A 19,916-nucleotide genomic window follows, 5' to 3' on the forward strand; every position below is an offset into this window, starting at 1 on the left:
ACGCAGCTCCCAGGGTTTGGACGCCATGTGCCATGCTGTACACTGAGAGCCTAGCTACTGGAGCCGTCCACTGTTCCCTGCCGATGGAAGTCTTCAGGGGCACTTCTGGGCTACTGCTTCGTCCTGCTGAGCAGCTCTCCTCAGCTCTTCTAAGCCCTGCTCTTCTCTCATCTCTGTCCCGGATGTGTTCCCCTCATAGTTTCATATTTGGTAGGGTAGGAAGGGACCTGAGCAGGTCATCAAATCCAACCCCCTGCCATGGGCAGGAAAGAATGCTGGGGTCAAACAACCCTGGCTAGGTGATTATCTAGCCTCCTTTTGAAGATGCCCAGCACCACTTCGCTTGGAAGTTGGTTCCAGATCCTAGCCATCAAACTGTGAAGTAGTGCTTCCTGATGCCTAGCCTGAACATACTCCATCAACTTATGGCCATTATTTCTAGTTACTCCTGGTAGTGCTCAGGGGAATAGCTCGTCCCTCTTGGTAAGTTTATAGACAGCCATAAGTTTATAGATGGTCATCCTGGGCACGCAGCTCCTTTTATATGCTCTATGCCTCTGCCCCTGAAGTCTTCCAGACCTGAGTGTTGCAGTCTTCAATAAGTCTGGGGCGGGGGGAAAGGGGCATGACTTAATTCCTTTTGCTGCCTCCTGATTGGTGGATGAGCAAGATTTCTAGTCTGGAACCCTCTATGCAATGCTGGTCAGGCCACAGCTGGAGTACTGTATCCAGTTCTGGGCGCTGCACTTCAAGAAGGACGTGGAAAACCTGGAGAGGGTCCAGAGGAGGGCAGTTCATATGGTTGGGGGCCTCTATGGCCAGCCCTATGAGGTCCTGAGGGACCTCCGCAAGAGGAGACTGAGGGGGGATGTTGTGGCTGCCTACAACCTTATCAGGGGCCAGCAGCAGGGACTCGGGGAAAGTCTGTTCACCAGGGCCCCCCTTGGAGTCACCAGGAACAATGGGCACAAGCTGAGGGAGGATAGGTTTAGGCTGGATATTAGGAAGAACTATTTCACTGTAAGGGTGGCCAGAGCCTGGAATAGGCTTCCCAGAGAAATGGTGCTCTCACCTTCCCTGGAGATCTTCAAGAGAAGACTGGATAGGGGTTCAGACTAGATGATCTGTCTAGGTCCCTTCCGATTCTGTGATTCAACCCAAGCTCCAAAAGGCAAGGCTGCTACACTGGGTACACTTTATGCAAATTCTATTTATGTGCCATTCCCTGGGAACATATCTACTGCATAAATTGAGGGAAACCTGTAGACACTTTGCTACTGAGAGCAGAGATAACAGACAAATAATAAGGATAGTCCCACCATACTTGTGTTTTAGCCAGCCTGTGACGAGCACTGTCTGAGCTGTGTGAAGCCCTTTTTTTCTACCCAGGGGCATCAGATGGCTAAGACCTTAGCTGCAGGTTCCTCCTGCAGAATCTCTGGTTCCTTCCTCCTCTAGTTCAGAAATGGTACAGCAAAGTTAGTCTCCTATTCTTGCAGAGGGAAATGGTATGTGCCCAGGCAAGGGTCACCAGTCTTTACTTATCCCATTCTTTCTCTAGCTAGGCTGTTGCTTTCCCTCCTCCTGTGCAGAAAGAGTTCAGATCCCCCTCTGTTTGGGAGAATTGGGATAGATTCAGTCAGGTATCACTTTCATGAGGCTAACTCTCAGAGCCTTCTGATTAGCACTCCTATTCCTTCTCCCTCCCCCAGTCCAGGGTTCATGGAGCCCAGAATGTTTTAGCTGTCCTACAGCAGCCTCCATCCTGAGTCGCATCACTGTGTTGTATTTTGGACTGTTGCATAGTTATAGATTCCTTCTAAAACATCAAGAAGTCATATAAATGTTTCAACACACCAGAGAAACAGTGTGCATCAGGGGAGGGTTAGGACGGGATTTTTATTCTTTTTTTTTAATTTTGCAATGTTATATGATTTTGACTATATCACCAAATTGAATTCCTAAACAAAGTATGTATTTACAGAAGAATAAAATGAAGTCACTTAAAATGGAGTTTGTTGTAAAGGAGAAAGCTACACTACAAACAACAAGCAGATCAACTTCTTCTGGTTGTAAGTACTGAGTTGTCTCCTGAAAGCCACCTGTAACAGAAACCAAATTTCAGTGACTGCTATTGTTAATGGCCACTTGTACACATGACAGGAGTGTAGTCCCATAAATTGGAATGGTAGGTTTTTAACTGTGATCATTAAAAGCCCACCATTTCAATTTAGTGCTTCCACCACTGTTCAGTGAGGGGCCCAATCCTTTTCTTTTTGTTTTCTGCAGAGCCTGCCTGCACCTCCCATGGCTGGGGAGTGAGCTGCCAGCAGGCGGAGTGGTCCCTGAGCTGTGAGAGGCTGCAGTCCTTCTCTCCATGGTGGTGGCACCCCTTGGGGCCACCTGGGTGGACTGCTAGAAGGCAGGTGCTGCCCAGATGGTGCTGCCACCATGTAGGGAGGGACTGGCCCTCTGAAGCTCAGGGCCTCCAGGCTGTGGGACAGGCAGGCAGGCTCACTCCATGGGGAAAAAAAAAAGAATCAGGCCTCTCACCTCTTTTTTGCTGAGTGGAGCCTGCCTGTGTACACTGCTGCCAGGGCATGTGGCCCTTGAGCTGCAGGGGGACCCAGTCCTTCCCTCCATGGCAGCTGTGCCCCCAGGGCACCAGGTTGGGTGCTAGCTCACAGGCAGCACCCACTGGATCCAACCATTCCCTGAGCCTGCATGGGAAGCAGTGCCTGGCAGGCTTCAGCATGAGGGCTCAGGAAAGAGTTGGATCCAGCTGTCACCTGCACAGCTGACACCACTGCCATGGAGAGAAGGATTGGGCCCCCCTTTCTGGCTCAAGGGCTGCACAGCCCAGACAGCTTTTGTGGGCAGGCTCTGTTGGGGGGGAGGGGGGGAAACCCAGCAAAGAGCCTTATCTACTTCCCCCCCACCCCCACAGACCCTGCCTGCCTCTCCTGCTGCAGAGGAGCAAGCTGTCAGCGAGCCCTGAGCTGCAAGGGGCCCCAGACCTCTCTGCAGCAGCAGCACCCTCAGGGCCACCTAGGCAGACAATTAGTGGGTCGGTGCTGCCCCAGCTTCCAGGCAGTACCCAGCCCAGTCCAACTGTTCCCTGAGCCCAAGTTGGGGCAGCACCTGCCTGGGCAGCCCCAGAAGGCACTGCCATTGCAGAAGGAAGGACCAGGGTCCTCTGCAGCTCAGGGTCCACTTGGGCCACTGGCAGCTTGCCCCCATGGGAGATGTGAGCAGTCTCAACCGGAAAAATAAAAAAAAAGGATCAAGCCCCTCACGGCTTCTGTCTTAAGACCACTTCTCCTGTGGGAGGGGGGTGGGGGGAGGGGCAAGCTGTCAAAGTCTGGAACATTATAAATAGCTAAGTTGCAAACTAAGCTACCTGCAGAAATGGTTTAGTTTCCTACTAGCAAACTCATTTAAATCATAAAAATACCCCTGCATGTGTACAGTGTGATACAATTAAACCAAAAACAGGGCAATTTTTGTAACATGCACCCAACATTCCTGAAACATTGCATCAGCCATGACTTAGGTCTTCCCCAAGTATAGCTTTAGAAAACAGAGTCGGTCTTTTCACTCATCCTGGGGTTTTTTTTTGGTTTGTTTGCATTTATTTTTTCAATAGATCTATTATTCTGGTGCTAGTGACAGTGTGCCTTTCTTCTAGTACTGTTTAGCTTTTAGGTGCAAACTACTATTGACTAAGCATGCAGATTAAGTTTCCACATATCCTAGATTCTCTAAGACGTTACAGGAAATTTGGGAAGTTTCAAAAAAAAATTGTATCGCAAAGTAGCAGCTAAACTGGGATGATATGCTGAATTCTTACTATTTCCCCTAGAAAGAAGAAAATGGGAACATCTTAATGAAAATCCTACACAGTTTATGTTACCCAATTAGATATGAACCTATCACTGAAGTTCTTATACCAAGGAAGTTGAAAGTACACCTTTCAAATGACTGCAAATTCTATAAATACTTTGAAAAAAAGATCCGGCTCATATTATCTCTTCATGCAAAGTGATTGAAAGAGTTAGTATAGACTCACAAGTCCAGTTATTCAGAGCGTGAATAAAAATGCAGAAGCTTTCTGGAAAGTGGCATGCGTCTTTATGGTAAATGAAACAGACTTCAAGCAAAGAGCAAAATGGTTGTATGCCTGTAATACATGGATGGTGGCACAAACATTCACTAAGAGTCCATTGAATTTTACAATTACAGCCTGTACATCAGCGGTAATTGTACATGTGATTAAAAACATTATGGTGTCTAAATCTGAGTCAACAGCTGTCACAGGTGCTGCTCTGACAGTCAGGCTCAGTATCAGATGCTTCAGCAGGAGTTACTATAAGCCTATTTCTGCACTTGTTGTTATGGACACGCTTTCCATTTGGCATGACGGGATACTAATAAAAATACCAACTAGCTAGGTGGAGATATTCTGGAAACTGGTGGAGGTTTGTGTGTTCTGAGATTTTTTTCTTTGAGTTCATAATTAAATCCAAAAGTAAAATGCTGCATTTCAAACATAGATGAAGTGGTAAGTATATCAGGCCTGTATATTCTCTTCCCCCTAGAAGCACTGGCTTCTATTTTTGGGAATTGTTTTTTGCTTTATGAAATCTGAAAGTCACAAAGGATCAAGGAAGGGTACAAAAATAATTTCTCAGTCTAGCTAAGGTGAGAGAGCAGAGGAGAGAAAGCTGTAGGTTGAATGCCTATATGCTTCCTCTCCCAGAAAAATTTCTGCTGCTGGAAATTTTAGAGAATTTTGCCTAAGAACAGATTTCAGTGGGCACCCCATAACTAACTAAAAATAAACACCTGTTTCAGGCCAAGGTGACTGCATCTCTTCTTTCTCTACAGACTGATCCTCTTACCTCTCACCTGCATTGCACTCCATTACTCAAGTCCCTGAAACTGAAAAGATTTATACTGTTGAGTAATTCTGTGGATGTGGATAGCAAAAGAGATGCTGGGTGAACAAAAATGGAGTCCAAAAATGTCACTCCTTCAAACTTTTGGCAAACAAGTACAAGAACATAAAGTTGCTTTCCACAAGAATTAGGTTCAAGTTATAGGAAGGTAAGAAGTATCATACTGAGTCAGAATAATGGTCCATCTAGCCTAGTATCCCGGTCTCCAGTAGTGACCGACATGGATGCTATGCAAGGACAGAACTGAACTGATTTCTCTAGAATGATTTGTCCCCTATTCAATACCTTCCCTGGCATCCATTGGTTTAGATATGCAAAAGGAAACATAGCCAACCATTCTGTTTAAATAGCCATGAATAGATCTATCATCCATAAATTTGTCTAGGCCCTTTCTGGACCTGGTTATGCTATCTGAGTCCACCATCTGAAATAATAAATTCCACAAGTTGCATAAGTTCCACATATTGCATAAAAAAGGATACTTTCTCTTGTTTTAAACCTGTTGCCTACTAACAGATTTCAGTGGGAGCCCCCTAATTCTGGTATTCTGGGACCTGGTGAACAACTATTCCCTATTCATTTAGTTCAATACCTTTCATGATTTTATAGACTTCTATCATATTCCACTCCACCTCCCACCTTCCCAGTTTTCTCCTCTGCAAACTGAGCAGTCCTATTATTTCTAGTTTTTCCTGGTATGGCAACTGCTCCAAGCTCCTAATCATTTTGGTTGTTCTTCTCTATACTTTTTCTAATTCTGCTACATCTTTTTTGAGATGTAGAGACCAAAACTGCACACACCATTCAAGATGAGGGTGGATCATGGATTTGTATAATCCAGTTTTGTTTTCAATTCATTTCTTAATGATGTCTAACTTTTTTTTAGCTTTTTTGGTAACTACTGTATACTAAGCTGATATTTTTAAAGAACTCTCTGCAGTATCTCCAAGGTCTCTTTCCTGAGGCATAACAGCTAGTTTAGAACCTAGCATTATATATGTATAGTTGAGGGGATTCCCTTCCCCCATCCACCAGCTTCATTACCTTGCATTTGTTGAAACTGAGGTTCATCTGCCATCACTGCTACTGACTCACTGTTTAGTGAGATTTTTCTGTACCTTCTCTCCACCAGCTTGGGACTTGACTGCCCTGAATAATTTGTTATCATCTGCAGATTGGAGATTTCACTGTGTACCCTCAGTTCCAGGTAGTTGATGAAAATGCTGAACAAAATAGAGCTTAGCCCTATATATTATAATCTAATAATATTTGGGTATGGTCAACCAACCAAGCTACTTTTGCAGTGTCTGAAATACCTAGTTTTGCACCTAATGACAACTTGTTTTCAGTACTAGAATTAATCTAGTATAGATTTAATAGGCATTATATAGCAAAGAAAATTTGTCAGCAAAATGGAAATTAATTAATCACATCCTTTAGATATGGTCATCAGGAAAAAGTTATTTCAGAGTAAACAAAATTAAAACAGTAATAATAATAAAAACTCCTTGACTACTAATAGTAAAATTCAGCTGTGAGTGCCTACAGGTTGGACTTTAAAAACCTGACCTAAAAAAGAAAAGATTCCTAAGGTTAACAGACTTTTATATGTACTGGAAATAAAAAGACAGAAGATGAGTTTATTATTAAGTATCCAACTGTGTGAATATGATGCCAAGCAAATCTTCCCCTTTATTCTTACAGAGATCCAATTTATGAAGCTTTTTTATGATCTAAAGCACACATTTGGCAGAAGTTGCACATTATTCTGCATTGCAAAACTAAAAGATAGCACATTTCACATAGTAAACAGATTCCAGTGTTTTCCAATTTTTCTGCTAGGCCATTAAACAAGTATGTGTGAGCTATGTGAAACTTGTCCACTATAGTTCCTAGGGAATATTTTGTTCTAGCTTTAGTTCATGCAGGCTTTAACTTCCTCATCTAAGTTTCTGCGTTTTCTGTTCAAAAGATGTAAAATACTTCATACCATTTTCTTTTGTGCCAATGAGTTATGATTTCATAACTCAACTGAAGCCTGTAACTTAGTTCAGGTTTGCCAAAATGTTTAGAAAACTTAGTGAACTTCAGCTTTGGTTTGAGTTGCTAATGCTATTAGAAACAAAGTAAAATTTGCTATATAGTCTCTATCTAATACAGTTGTCATAATATCTACTACTCTGATCCTGCTAAAGCACCTGAACATGAAAAGTTACTTGAATTTGAAATTAGTCACGTATATAAAATTAACTTGTGATATAAATGCTTGCAAAGCTAGTTCCCAACTGCCTACTTCCTCAAGCTGCATGTTTCATTGTCAAAAAATGTTTATAGCTAATATTCTTTTAACAATAAAACAACATCTTCTGTTATATTACCAGAAGAATATTAGCTATAATATTTAATATATTTGTCAAACTTTTCTGGCAAATGAACAATATTCAATAACTTGAGAAAACATATCCTAATGGAACAGCATTACAGAATTTCAGTAGGAAATTGTCAAGGCAATTTGAGAGGTGCCTAGGCAATAGAGTACAATGCCTAATAAAAGGTGTATCTCCTTCATTATAGATGTGTCACTCAAATTGAAGGTGTAACTGCTCCAAACTCCAAGCTAGCACCAAGCTGATCAACATGTGTGAGACTCACACTGTAACATGAAATAAGGCCCTGATAGACTGGAATCAGAATAGCTGAAGAAATATGCAGTGTGTTTCGTTAAGATCCTTTTGTTATTGAAACTTTTGTTATCGCCACTACAATCTTTGATCAACACTACAAGGTGGTTTATTTTACTGAACTCTTGCAAAAGTCTCAACTTCATTTTATTTTAGATCTGTGTTATCTTACAAAAAGGGGGATTTCAGTTTAGCTGGAGACCTAAACCACTTTCATCCTATGACAGCAGGCCCATTACAACAGGAGTAGGGCTTAAGGGGTGGGGGAGAACCTCCAAAAATAATACACAACCACAGATTGTTTGGCAAGAGTATAATAATTTCAGTCATGTAGATGGACACTTCTGCTTTTCAGTATTTGATAGCTGAAGATGAGAGTTAAGGAACAAAAGCTTTTCTGCAAAATTAGAGGAAAGGGGAAAAAGAAAAAAGGAATTGGGAACAAATGAATGTATTGGCTTTTCTATGTTTTCAAGCAAATACTAAGGGCAACTTATTTCCATTTCTTTTTTTCTTGGGCCAGCATCATTTTACATTTCATTATAGAAGCATAAAGCAAGAACAGTGTTTTTCCTAATTATTCATTTCTCCTAAAAAAGGCATTTAGTTAATGAGGAAAAGAAAGAATGAATAAGTCGATGAATAGAGCAATAGAAATCAGAAGGTTGCATAAAGCACAATTAAAACAGTATGGCATTTTTCATTCTGAAGTCTAAAAGGCAGTGGTCAGGCTGAGTAAGAATCAAAACAACTCCAAGGTTGATGTAAAAATATTAAATTGGTCTTATTAATTTGCACCTTACAGCAACACAATACAACCAGATTAGTTATCAGAGTGCTAAGATTTGCAGAGCCTCAAATCAGATTCACACAATGTCCGGAAACAAAAGATGGAAAATTGAAAAACTGAATAGGCTTTTAATCCCCGGTAACAAATACAGTCCAATTACATTATAAAGTACCTTGCCAGGTATCAGGGTCCTCTTTGTACATAAGAAAAATGTAAAAGTCTCTGAACTAAGTTATTGTTTATACAAATCAAAGTTGGATCTATTGAGCCAGTAATTTGAATTTGTAAACCTCTGTGTAATGCTTAATTAGCAGTATTAAATATACATTTCTGGACCAAAATGTACTGTGGGATACAAACTAATAGCATGCATTATAGGACTTAGCCATTTATTTGATGGTGCTGGCAAAACAGAGGAAGAGGCTCTACACCCTATATTTTAACCTACAGTTTTTTGAAAATGCAGAATTGTGGCCGAAAAGACCAAGAAGCCAAGTTAAGATCCATTTAAATGTAGCCTTTTTATATCAATTTAATGAATATGCTTTTAGTGGTTGCAGTCAGATTCTAAGCATATCAATATATACAAGAGTTTACAAATTGCAGGATGACAAATTTCTGAATAGACTGTGCTTTGTGATTTCCTGATAGACCTCTTTAAAGTAGGTGATAGTGAACACCCTGGCTCTACTCCCCCTGTATTAGGGAATAAAGTTGAAGCACTGCTCCAGAAGTGCACTAGGGTCTAGAGGGGGTGCCTTTGCTTGAGTATATGGCCTGGATCTCTAGAGCTGCATTTCATATCTTCTACCCAAAACAAAAGCTGCATTCTTTATTGCATAGCAGGAGATTGCAGAGAGGAGGAGAAGAAAAAATAATCTCCAGCAGGTAAATATCTTTCCCTGCTGGAGATTAATAAATAAACTTTATTATCTATGTCACAAATCCATCTGTAGAGTACTCTTGGACTGTATTCCCATGAGCAGGGGAATGTGGTTGCCGCAGGGCAATAAGTGGATTTCCAATGGCATGATCTATTAATAAAACAAACTCAAGAACCCATTCATGACATCCCATGAACACCTCAACATATTCCAGGGTGCATGACAAGCTACCTTAACAGTGGTTGTAAATGAGGGTCATGTTATGCATGTTACAGGATCATGGGTAGTAAGTATGAGCAAAGACCCCTCTTTATTAAACTGCACTAAAATACAACTCACACATTCCTCTTGATTTGTAGTAATGACAGACAATTTTGACTCTTCCTGATTACTCAAAGTTACAGTTAAGAAAGGAGGTACACAAGGAATTTAGATGCAAGCTGCTGGGGTTAAGTGTGCAGGTGGGCCTAAGAGTAGAAGAGCAATAATAGAAACTAATGAGAAATAAGATTTACATACAAAAAATGTTATCCAGAATATGAAGAGACAGGAGACATGCAGTTTTCTGCATGTATATAGTGAAGTTGTTAAGGTAACGCTTTGAAAAGGGTGAAGATAGTAAACATCTGTGTAGTTAGCTGTGTTAAATCACATTCATTATGATCATGCCTCCTGGGATACATAAGACAGCTCCTCTTGGATAAGTGATTCTTCTGTCTAAGCACATAGGGCACATCTACATGTGCATTAACGTGCTTTAGTTAATAAGCATTAAATCTAGTACCTCCATTGTGAAGTAGAAGTACTAGAAAAATGTGCATTAAGTTATTTCAACGTGCATTACTAAAGAGCACAGGCATTTATACACATACTTTTCAGTCCTGTGACGCACTGGAGATCTGCCATTTCTGAGCAATCTTGATTAATCGAGTCTGCTCTGCATATGAGCTGAGGCAAGCTGCACTGCACCATATGCACTTGTAAAAGCGGTGAAATGCATGTCAGCATGCAGAAAATGGTGATGCTGCACTTTTGACCTAATGCACCTTCAATGTGTTTTAGTTCAAAAGCACGCCACCTCTCTTTTCTCAATGCTGCTATACATTTTACCACTTATACAGATTCAAGCACTGCAGCAGCAGGCAATTTTCAAAGCACATGGTGCTGCAGTGCTTGCAAGTGCACACATGCCCCATGATCTTTAGTGATGCTTTAATGCACATTAGCCTATTTTCATGTACATTAACCAAAGAGTACATTTTTATAGTGACACTTTAATACACATGAAAGGAAACTAATGTGCATTAAAGCACATGTGTAGAGCACAGGTTAAGCCCATGCTTAACCTGCTGAAGAATCATTATGAAATAAGACATATGAAATTCCATCCCCAATGATGGAAAAGAAGGAAAATACCTCTGCTAATATAATTGACTGAGATAATACTTGGTTTCAAAGAAACTAAACACTGAAGACAGGTAATTATATTGTTTTTCCTTTTTGTACACTTGCAAGTAACAAGGATTGGACTTTTAAGGGAAATAAAGAAACTGTATGAAAAGTAGGTACACTGTATAAATGTTGTCTACTTAGATATAACTTAGTAGGAATTAAAGCATTAGCCTGGAATTTGAGTCAAATTCCTAAGATGTCATCTATTCCTTTTATGACTTTGAACACTTAATAGAATTAGACTTTTACCTAGAATTGGAGGGAAAGCTCTCATTGACTTCACTGGAGTCAGGTTTTCATTTTCCGTTGAGAATAAGAACATGTTCTTTGTGCCCATCCTTTGCCTTATTTAGTTCATAAACATTGTTTGGATGGAGACTGCTTTTGGTACATTTATACTACAGTATCTAGCATAACAGGGCCTATTCTCAATTGAAATGATTCAGTGCTGCAGTGAATTGATGAATGGAATGGAGATACACCACGGTATTATATACTTAGGGTCAGAAAAATTGTTCAGTGGCAGGGAATGTAGCTTTTAAAATAGGGGCTCTTCTTTTTACCATCAACCAAATGCTTCTTTTCTTAAGTTAGGCGCAGTGTACTTCAGACATGATGCAGGGGGAAATAATGTTTTCATAGTTAATGATGGGGGCAATATTATCTGTACAAAAAAGGCTGGATTTTAAAAGGTGGGTAGATGTTGAACTATTCTCTTGGTTCAGGAAAATAAAAAGGATTAGGGCTGATAGGGGAAGAAGGAAGATAGTTAATTCATGATAGAATCCTCCTTTCTACTTCTGCCACCCACACATGCTTCTGGACTCCTGTTACATTTCTGTGTATACAAAAAAAATAAAATGAGAGAATTCAAAAGTTCTGCTCATGGTTTCCAGTTAATTTTGCCTTCATCTTAATGCAGGTGACCCATGAACCTCTTCTAAATGCAGTCCACTGTTAAAATCTTATTTTTAATGCAGCTAATATAGTTCAATATTATTATGTGAAAGTGTTGACCTGAGTTCAGTCAACAATTATAACCAGGCTGAAAGAACATGTATAAATGGGTTAATAAAAGCATCCTGTAAGTTTGTGCCTTAACAAATTCTATGAATTTTCAATGTGCGAAGTATTATGCAGCTTATTTGTGCACAGGTCGGACTGAGGCATTGAAATATGAAGTTGATACCATTAGTTTAAAATAAGGCAGCGCTGTCAAACCAGACAGCTGGTTTTAAAAGTACGTGTGCATAGGAGCAGTCATACCAAGTCACTAGGTTTTACTTCTCACATATTTTTCCTTAATAGTTTGACATTTCCTTATTTCAATATGTAAATGCAGCTATGGTTGTTGGGGTACTCTGCCTTTTAAAATGTTTTTGTTCTTCAGCTAAAGTACACCCTTCTGACTTCCACCTGTGCCTCAGCTGTTCCTATCTGTAAATTGCTGATAATTGCCTTTTTGTAAGATCATTTGTAAGAGAGCTGATGGAGTTGGCCGAGGTCATTGCAGAATCCCTGGCAAAACTCTTTCAGAAATCATGGCCCACAGATTTGGAAGAGGGCCAACATTGTGCCCATCTTCAGGAAGGGGAAGAGGGAGGACCCAGGCAACTATAGGCCATTCTACCTAACCTCCATCCCAGGGAAAATCCTGGAAAAGCTCATTAAATAATCAACTGGGATACGCTCATTGAGCGTAAGATTCTGAAAGACAGCCAGCATGACTTCGTCATGGGTAGGTCTTGTGTTACCAATTTCATCTCCTTCTATGAACAGGTCTCTCACCACCTGGGCACAGGAGAGAAGGTTGATGTTATACACCTAGACTTCCAAAAGGTTTTTGATCCAGTATCCCATGATATCCTTGAGGAAAAATTGGACGATTGTGGGCTTAACTGCTCAACAGTTCAGTGGGTACAAAACTGGCTGTATGGTAGGATCCAGAGAGTTCCCATGACCAGATCTGTGTCATCCTGGCAAGAAGTGGCCTTTGGTGTCCCTCAGAGGTCCAAGCTTGGACCTGTGCTTTTCAACATCTTTAGCAATGATTTGGATGTGGTGGTGAAAAGCTCACTGGCCAAGTTTGCAGACAATACCAAGTTACAGGGGAGCATGGTCATGCCAGAAGATAGGTTGCAGATACAGGTGGATCTGGACAGGCTGGAGAGTTGGGAGGACTGGAACCACATGAAGGACAACATTCAGAAGTGTAAGGTGCTCTGGGGGGCAAACAATCCCCAACATACCTACAGGCTCGGTGGTGACAATTTGACTTGCACCACAACTGTTCACCAGGGCACCCTGAGGAAGTCCAGGAGCAATGGAAACAAACACCTGGAAGGCTGCTTCAAGCTCAATTCCAGGAAAAACTCCTTCACACTCAGGGTGTCCAGACTGTGCAATAAACTCCTTTCAGTGGTGGTGCAATCACCTACCCTGGAAATCTTCAGAAGACTGGACAGTCACCTCTCTGGGGTCACTTGACCCCAGTTGTCTTTTCCTGCCTAGTGCAGGGGGACTGGACCTGATAATCTACAAGGTCCCTTCCAGCCCCTAACAATCTATGAATCTATGAATCTTGAAATTTATGGATGCAAAATGTTTCAGCTAGGTATTGCTTTTTTTTCATAACCATGTCTTTTTAAGATTTGCACACTGTTATTCCCAGATTTTTTTTTCCCAAAGCAGTACTTGAATATACACATGCACACACCTTTTCAACAGTATTATTATACAATACCAAGAATTCTTTAAAAGAAGAGATGATTTAACCGCATCTGGGAGTTGAGATACCAAAATATGAAGTCATCCTCTAACTCCTCTAAGGACTAGTAGAAGGTGAGTTTCTGCCCTACAAGATCCAACCTTCAATCTTCTTTAAATCATTTTTAAATCCTTACCCCCTGAATAGTCTCACTGCTTTGAGGCTACCCTCAGAGGGGAAGTGTTACTACACATGAAACAATGGGATGTTTGACATCATACTTCACTATAAAAGATGCACCTTAATCTCATTGGGACATTGCTCTGAAAAATATGTTCTTGATTTGGATATCATTTATGGCTGTTCCTCTATGGCTGTCCCTTCCTCCATTTGTTTTGGTGAACAGTGGAGAAAGAAAAGGCAATCTAGCTTTATATTTAAACTATAAAACATGTTTGCTATTACAAATGGGTAAAAAGTCCAAGATGGGTTTTACTTGAAAAATGTAGTGAGCAGGAAAACAAACCCTAAAAAAAGGCAGACAATAATCAGGTAGGAACATTTTTGGAAAGTTCATTAAAAATAGTTTTGAGAAGGGTTTTGGCATGAGATGGCATGATTAGAACATGGGAATCATAGAAAATATCAGAAAAAAGTGTGCAGTAAAGAGGAAGAGATAACATATGACAGAGGAGGCAGGGGAAGAACTGAAGGAATCAAAAACAAGATTTAAGTGAGGGTACTTTACCTAGTACTTGTTGAACTTTTGTGCATCTCTTGGTGCTGTTATATCTGTTAATTCCCACTGCTTCGAGTTATAGACCCAATGCCTAAATTAGTGTTCCTTTAGAAGCTTCAAACTATGCTTATTTTACATTAGTGAAAATTTGGCCTTTTAATGTACAATAATTTCATCTGGTCAAATAGATTGCTTTAAATTTTGGCTGTATCCACTCATTATTCATGATAGTAGGAGCAACTCCCATTCCAAGTTTCCTGTGTCTATTTGGTTCCATGTACTTTCTTAATTTAAGTACCATCATGAGGGCACAGCATAAACTCCAGAGTTAAAAGTAACTAATGAAGCGTTTCTGAGTTATATTTAGGTTAAAAATGTCAGTAGGGGAACACTGTACAGATTTTAAATGCAGTTGAATGGGTATCTTTATAAACAGTGTGACCGCCAGACTCGGGGAAGGGGGGGGTCCTCCCCGTGGGTAGTCGCCTGTGGAAGGAGGACCGCCACTGATCACCCTGGAATGCTACTGTTTTGGAGTAGGTGTTATGATGTCCATTCCCCGCCCTAGATCTTGCCCGCCATGACTTGTTGTTAAGGTTCAGTTAGGACAGCTCCTGGTCACTCTGCAGCCCGGGATCCCTCGGCGGTCATGTTGCGAGGCTCCACCACCCCTTGCATCCCGGCCTTACGCCTCCTCTGGTGCTCCCTTCTAATGTGTGACCTGGCTTCCTACGGATGGGCCAACCGCCTCACCGGTCTGACTGACCCTTATCTTAGGGTTCCTCATGTCCTGGTTGACCCGGGACTGGATCACGGCCAAGGCGGGGTTTCACTGCGGGGTCCCTGACCTGAACTCCCCGGCTATACCCCTCAGCTGCGGTATCCCTTTTAAACAGGAAAACAAACCTGAAAAACTGAAGTCTAGGCCCCCACAGCCTTACTGGCTGGGCCTCTTACCCGGACCTTCCCAGGCCCCCTTTGGGCAATCCCTGTCTTAGTCTATGGCCGTAGCCGGCTGGCGTCAACCTCCGCCCGACAGTGCCTCCTCAGCACTCTTCCGGGTCCCGACCCTCTCTGGAGACGTCGCGTTCCCACAACGGCATCCCAACCCAGGACCTGCAAGTCCTACGTGTCTCGGGTTCGCAGTCCCAAAATTCCCCGTCACTTGATTCCTTATCCTCGATGCTCGTCTGCCACTCCTCACTCATCGTCCTGCAGCTGGCCATGGCTGGTATCCTCCCCTCCTCCTGGGTAAGCTGCGGCTCCCCGCTGGGGTTCCCTGTCCTTCTCTCTGAGGACTTAGCTGTTTGCTTGTCCCCGGAGTTCTCTGCTCCTCGAGCTGAGCGGTTGGCAGCTCGTCCTGCCTGGGAGCTTCCTGTCCCTCCTACCGGGGGGTCCATGGCCCGTTCCCCTCTAGGGTCTTCTGCCTCAGCTGGTGCGAAGCTCCCAGCTCGTTCTTCCCCCGTCCTCTCTCGGCGGCCGCTTTTATCGCCGGCGTCCGTTTGCCGGCACCGACGCTGACTTCCGGTCGCGTTGGTGTAAACAAGTGGCAGATGTCCCACTCGGGCTCCACCGCTGTCGTGGGTAAGTCCCGTTCTGGTTCCCCGGGACAAACAGTTTTATGAGAGCTTTGATCAGACAGTGTCTGATAAAACTACTATATGACTTTTCCTAAAATAACTGCTTTTGGGGAAAAGGAAACACCACAAGTTAAATAAATGCAAATTAGATTCCAGTTATAACAGGGCCTTTTAATGTACAATATTAGTCCCATAAATGGAATAACTGAATTCATTTTTATTTACTACATAGAAGCAAATGTATGCTTACCAAATATTTTCATTTATCAGATTATACTGTAAGAAATTCTCTGTGTTGAATGAAAGCCTGGAAATAATAGCCTGGAAGACAGAGAAAAAGTAATTCACCATGCAGGTATAAAATTATCCTGGAACCTGTGGGTTTTAGAATATTTTTCTGCAATGCAATTGTAATAGGCACTTTTGGGGGAACAAGGCATGCAATCAGTTCATTTAATTTTAAATACAGTTTTGCAATTTCTCCCTTGTTGTTTTATCATTCTTTCAGGTGAGGGTATTCAAAATCCAAGTAGATCCTGTGTTGGAAGAAGTAAGCAATTTAGTCTGACCAGGAGACATAACTAGGCCACAGATGATTGTAAAATGAGAACAAAAGAGGTTTAGGAAAGATGTTTGTTTCTACTAAAAAACAGAGAAGCAAAAAACCTACAAATAACACCCCCACCACCATTGGATGTTTTTGTTACTGCAACAGATACAGAATTAGAAATAGGATTTTAAAATCTTAAATAAAATGTTGATCATTTCTTTTAACTCTGAAATATCTCTGACAACAAGTAACAAGAAAAAAAATTGTGCAACCTAAATAAAATGCTTTCATACATGTTGTTTAAATGATCATTATAATTAATTCAGAAACTCGTTCAGTTAAGTGGAGGTTCCAACTTTTATCAAAAAAAAAAATCATAGATTAAATTGTAAATTAGGACCCACAGGATCAGGCATGGTCTACTACCTGATTCAGGCATCAGAGCCTAAATTTAGAAGTAAGACAGTATATCCTGGACCCTTCATATAGCTTTATTCCGTCAGTAAACCTACTGTTTCCCTCCACCCCACCCCATACACTCCATTGAAGAAAGTGGATGCAGCCTACATGCAGAAAACTGAAGGTAAGCACTGGTAGGCATGGTATTTAGAGGTACTTGTGCTCTACCAGTATCTATGGGAGTCTATGTAAGGCCCTAATCTCAGATACACCTGTGGATGCAAGTATAGAAGTCAGGTGATATTATATCTACTGTTACCCCAGGGGAGTGGAAATTGGGGGGCTAAAAATAAACTGGTTGGTGATGGGCCAGGAAGGGGGCTGTAGAAAAAATGATGCTCAGGCAGGGGTCAGCAGCGGGGCTGGCTTTCCCAGCCCTGGGGCTATATTCAGAATGTGTACAGGTATTTGGTTGATCAGGCTATCCTGTTCCCAATCTTACTTCACTTCCCCAGGTGAACTAAGTTAGATCAAGTTGGCCATTTTTGGATGATCTAACCTTCCCAAACATATATGCTGATCATCACTTAAATAGACTTAACCCTAGTTAGGTTGATGTAAGTGTAACATCTGTACGTACCCCAAGAATGTGGTCTGATAGTGACAGATTTCCAGAATAGTGTGGCATTTTAGACATACTGTTCTCCCCTGGCTATAAAACCCAAACACTTCCTATTGTAGGGCCTCTAAATGAATGATTACCTCAGCTTTCCATCAGCCAAGATTCCCTTGCACTGAGGGAATCAGAGCAGAACCTAGGGTGGTTTTGAGTCAAAGAGATGTAACAGTCTCAGTGGGACTACAACCTAGCTCAAAGTTGAATATAAAGCATGGCTTTTTAAATTTTTATCTTAGTCCCAGTAATGTTAAAAACTAGATATTCTGGACAGAGTTTAAGTAAATTCTGCCAGGAGATATAGACATACTGGCCTTTTAACAAGATCTGGTGAAAATAAAAAAATAATTGATTGAAATTGCATGTGAACTATGTATCAAATAATTCCAGATAGTTTTTTGGCCTATCATGTTGGGATTTTAAAAGGAAGGTTCCCTCATTTTTAAGAACATGACAACTTTTCCTATTCAGATATATTAGGGTTTATGATTGGTAATCATCTTTTTTTTGTCCCTAAAGACAAAGTTTAGCTTTTTTTTTTTTAAACCACAGGATGGCTTTCAGTAGGAAATATATTTGCTCTCAAAAACAAGGTCCCACTTCATTGCTAGTGTAATGGCACTTGTATCTTTTTCTCATTTCTCCCACCCTATACCAAAAAAAGCCCAATCTTACAATATTTGGAGAATAGAAAGGGAATAGTCACAGAAATACAGGGCACTGACAGACGTGCTACTCCCTGCTCTAACTCATGGTGCTTCACAGAAAGTATCATGAGTTAGTGATCTCCCACTCTAAACCCAACAGATATTTTCTCTTTGGTTATCAGGGGGAGGGGCAGAAAAATATCAAGGTTCACTTTGGAGCCAATCCAGTGAAAAGAAGCTGCCTGTCTGCAGCCTCTCTCACCTAGCTCTGGTGCTGAATGCAGGATGAAAGGAGGGAGAAGGGAGGAGAGGGATCTCAGAGCTGGGGTTTGCCCAGCCTGAGCTAGAGGGGAAGGGGAAGAAGGCTGTGAGGACTACAAAATGTGTGGGGGCTACAATCCACCCTCATCCTCCAGCTCCAGCTGGGCAAACCCTAGCCCAGAGATCCCTCCCCTCACTTCTCCCCTCTCCCATCCCGCAAACAGCACAGGGCTGCATCAGCCCAGCCCCAGTTGCTGGGCCTAACAAAAATTAATGATGACATTCAGCTGTGGAGCACCTTCATCTAAACCCTCACCAGATGAGGGTTCATTTATCATGCAGTTGGGCACTTCTAAAGTACTCTGCAGCCATGCACTTCTGTCAGAACGCAGCTGCAGAGCACTTTCAGGGGGCTGATCATGCAACAAATATCACTTCTGATCTATTTTTCTTCCCCCAAACTGCAATTCATTCTTCCCAAGGACCTTTGCCCACTTATATATACGTTTAAAGTCCAGCTGTGCTCTAACCATCTCCTTTTACTTCAGGCTATTTAATTTTAAATCAAGGTACATCTCTCATTATCACAATTCAGTTTTTCACTTTAGGACAGTTCTAAGTCTCAGATGATCTACTGAATGAAAACTACTTCTTTGCCCTTACCACGTTCCCCAAAATTATATTTAGTGGAGCTTGGAACATGTGCTACGTTTGACTGGCCCAGCATTTCATGAAAGTTTACTTCTTACACGTTATATCCTAAAGACCTCTGCCAGCCTTCAGCTGAAGTACTTCCGAACATAGCACAAGGCTCCTTATCTCAGAGATATGAAACAAAAATACACCATGAAAATACAGACAATACCACTACAAGTTGTGCGGGCTATGTGTTTTATCATAATATATATTTTTAAATATCTTCATAATACTGTTTGCCTCAGTTTACCCATAAAGTTAGTACATGGGGAAAGAATAGGTTAGAAACCCAGTGAAGACACAATGAAGTAGCAGATCTCCATATGTGTGGGGCAAAACAAAATGGATCTCTAGAATCAACAGAGACTTGAATTTCTGTGTTGACTCATTCACAAAAGGTAGACAAAAGGTAGACACCTAGGAGACTGGGGGGAAGCTGAATGAAATAAGCATAACAACGGAGGGAGAAGTGTGAGCAAGCAGGGCTATCCATTCCTAAAGCAGGGGCAGGCAATTATTTTGGGTGGAGGGCCACTTACTGAGTTTTGGCAAGCCATCGAGGGCTGCATGACAGGCCACCAGGGGCAGATAAATATTAATTTTCTAAATTTTTTAGAGGCCCTGTGGGCCAGATAGAATGGCCCAGTGGGCCGCATCCAGCCCATGGGCTGCATTTTGCCCACCTCTGTCCTAAAGGAAACTCTGAAGAGTAGCTTTGGGGTTCAAAAGCTAGGGAACAGCAGAGTATCTTTGGGTATGCCGTGTTGATTTGCGCTGGATTGTAGACAGAGGAACTGCTTAACCCTTTGTGGATGGCAGAGAACCTCTTGTTGGTTGGTCTTTGCCTCAATAAATACCTTTATTTCAGTAGAGTTTTCTTTGGTGCTTGGAACTTT

Source organism: Crocodylus siamensis, chromosome 4 (genome assembly GCF_052110815.1).
Source record: "Crocodylus siamensis isolate JL-2025a chromosome 4, ASM5211081v1, whole genome shotgun sequence".
NCBI lineage: Eukaryota > Metazoa > Chordata > Crocodylia > Crocodylidae > Crocodylus > Crocodylus siamensis.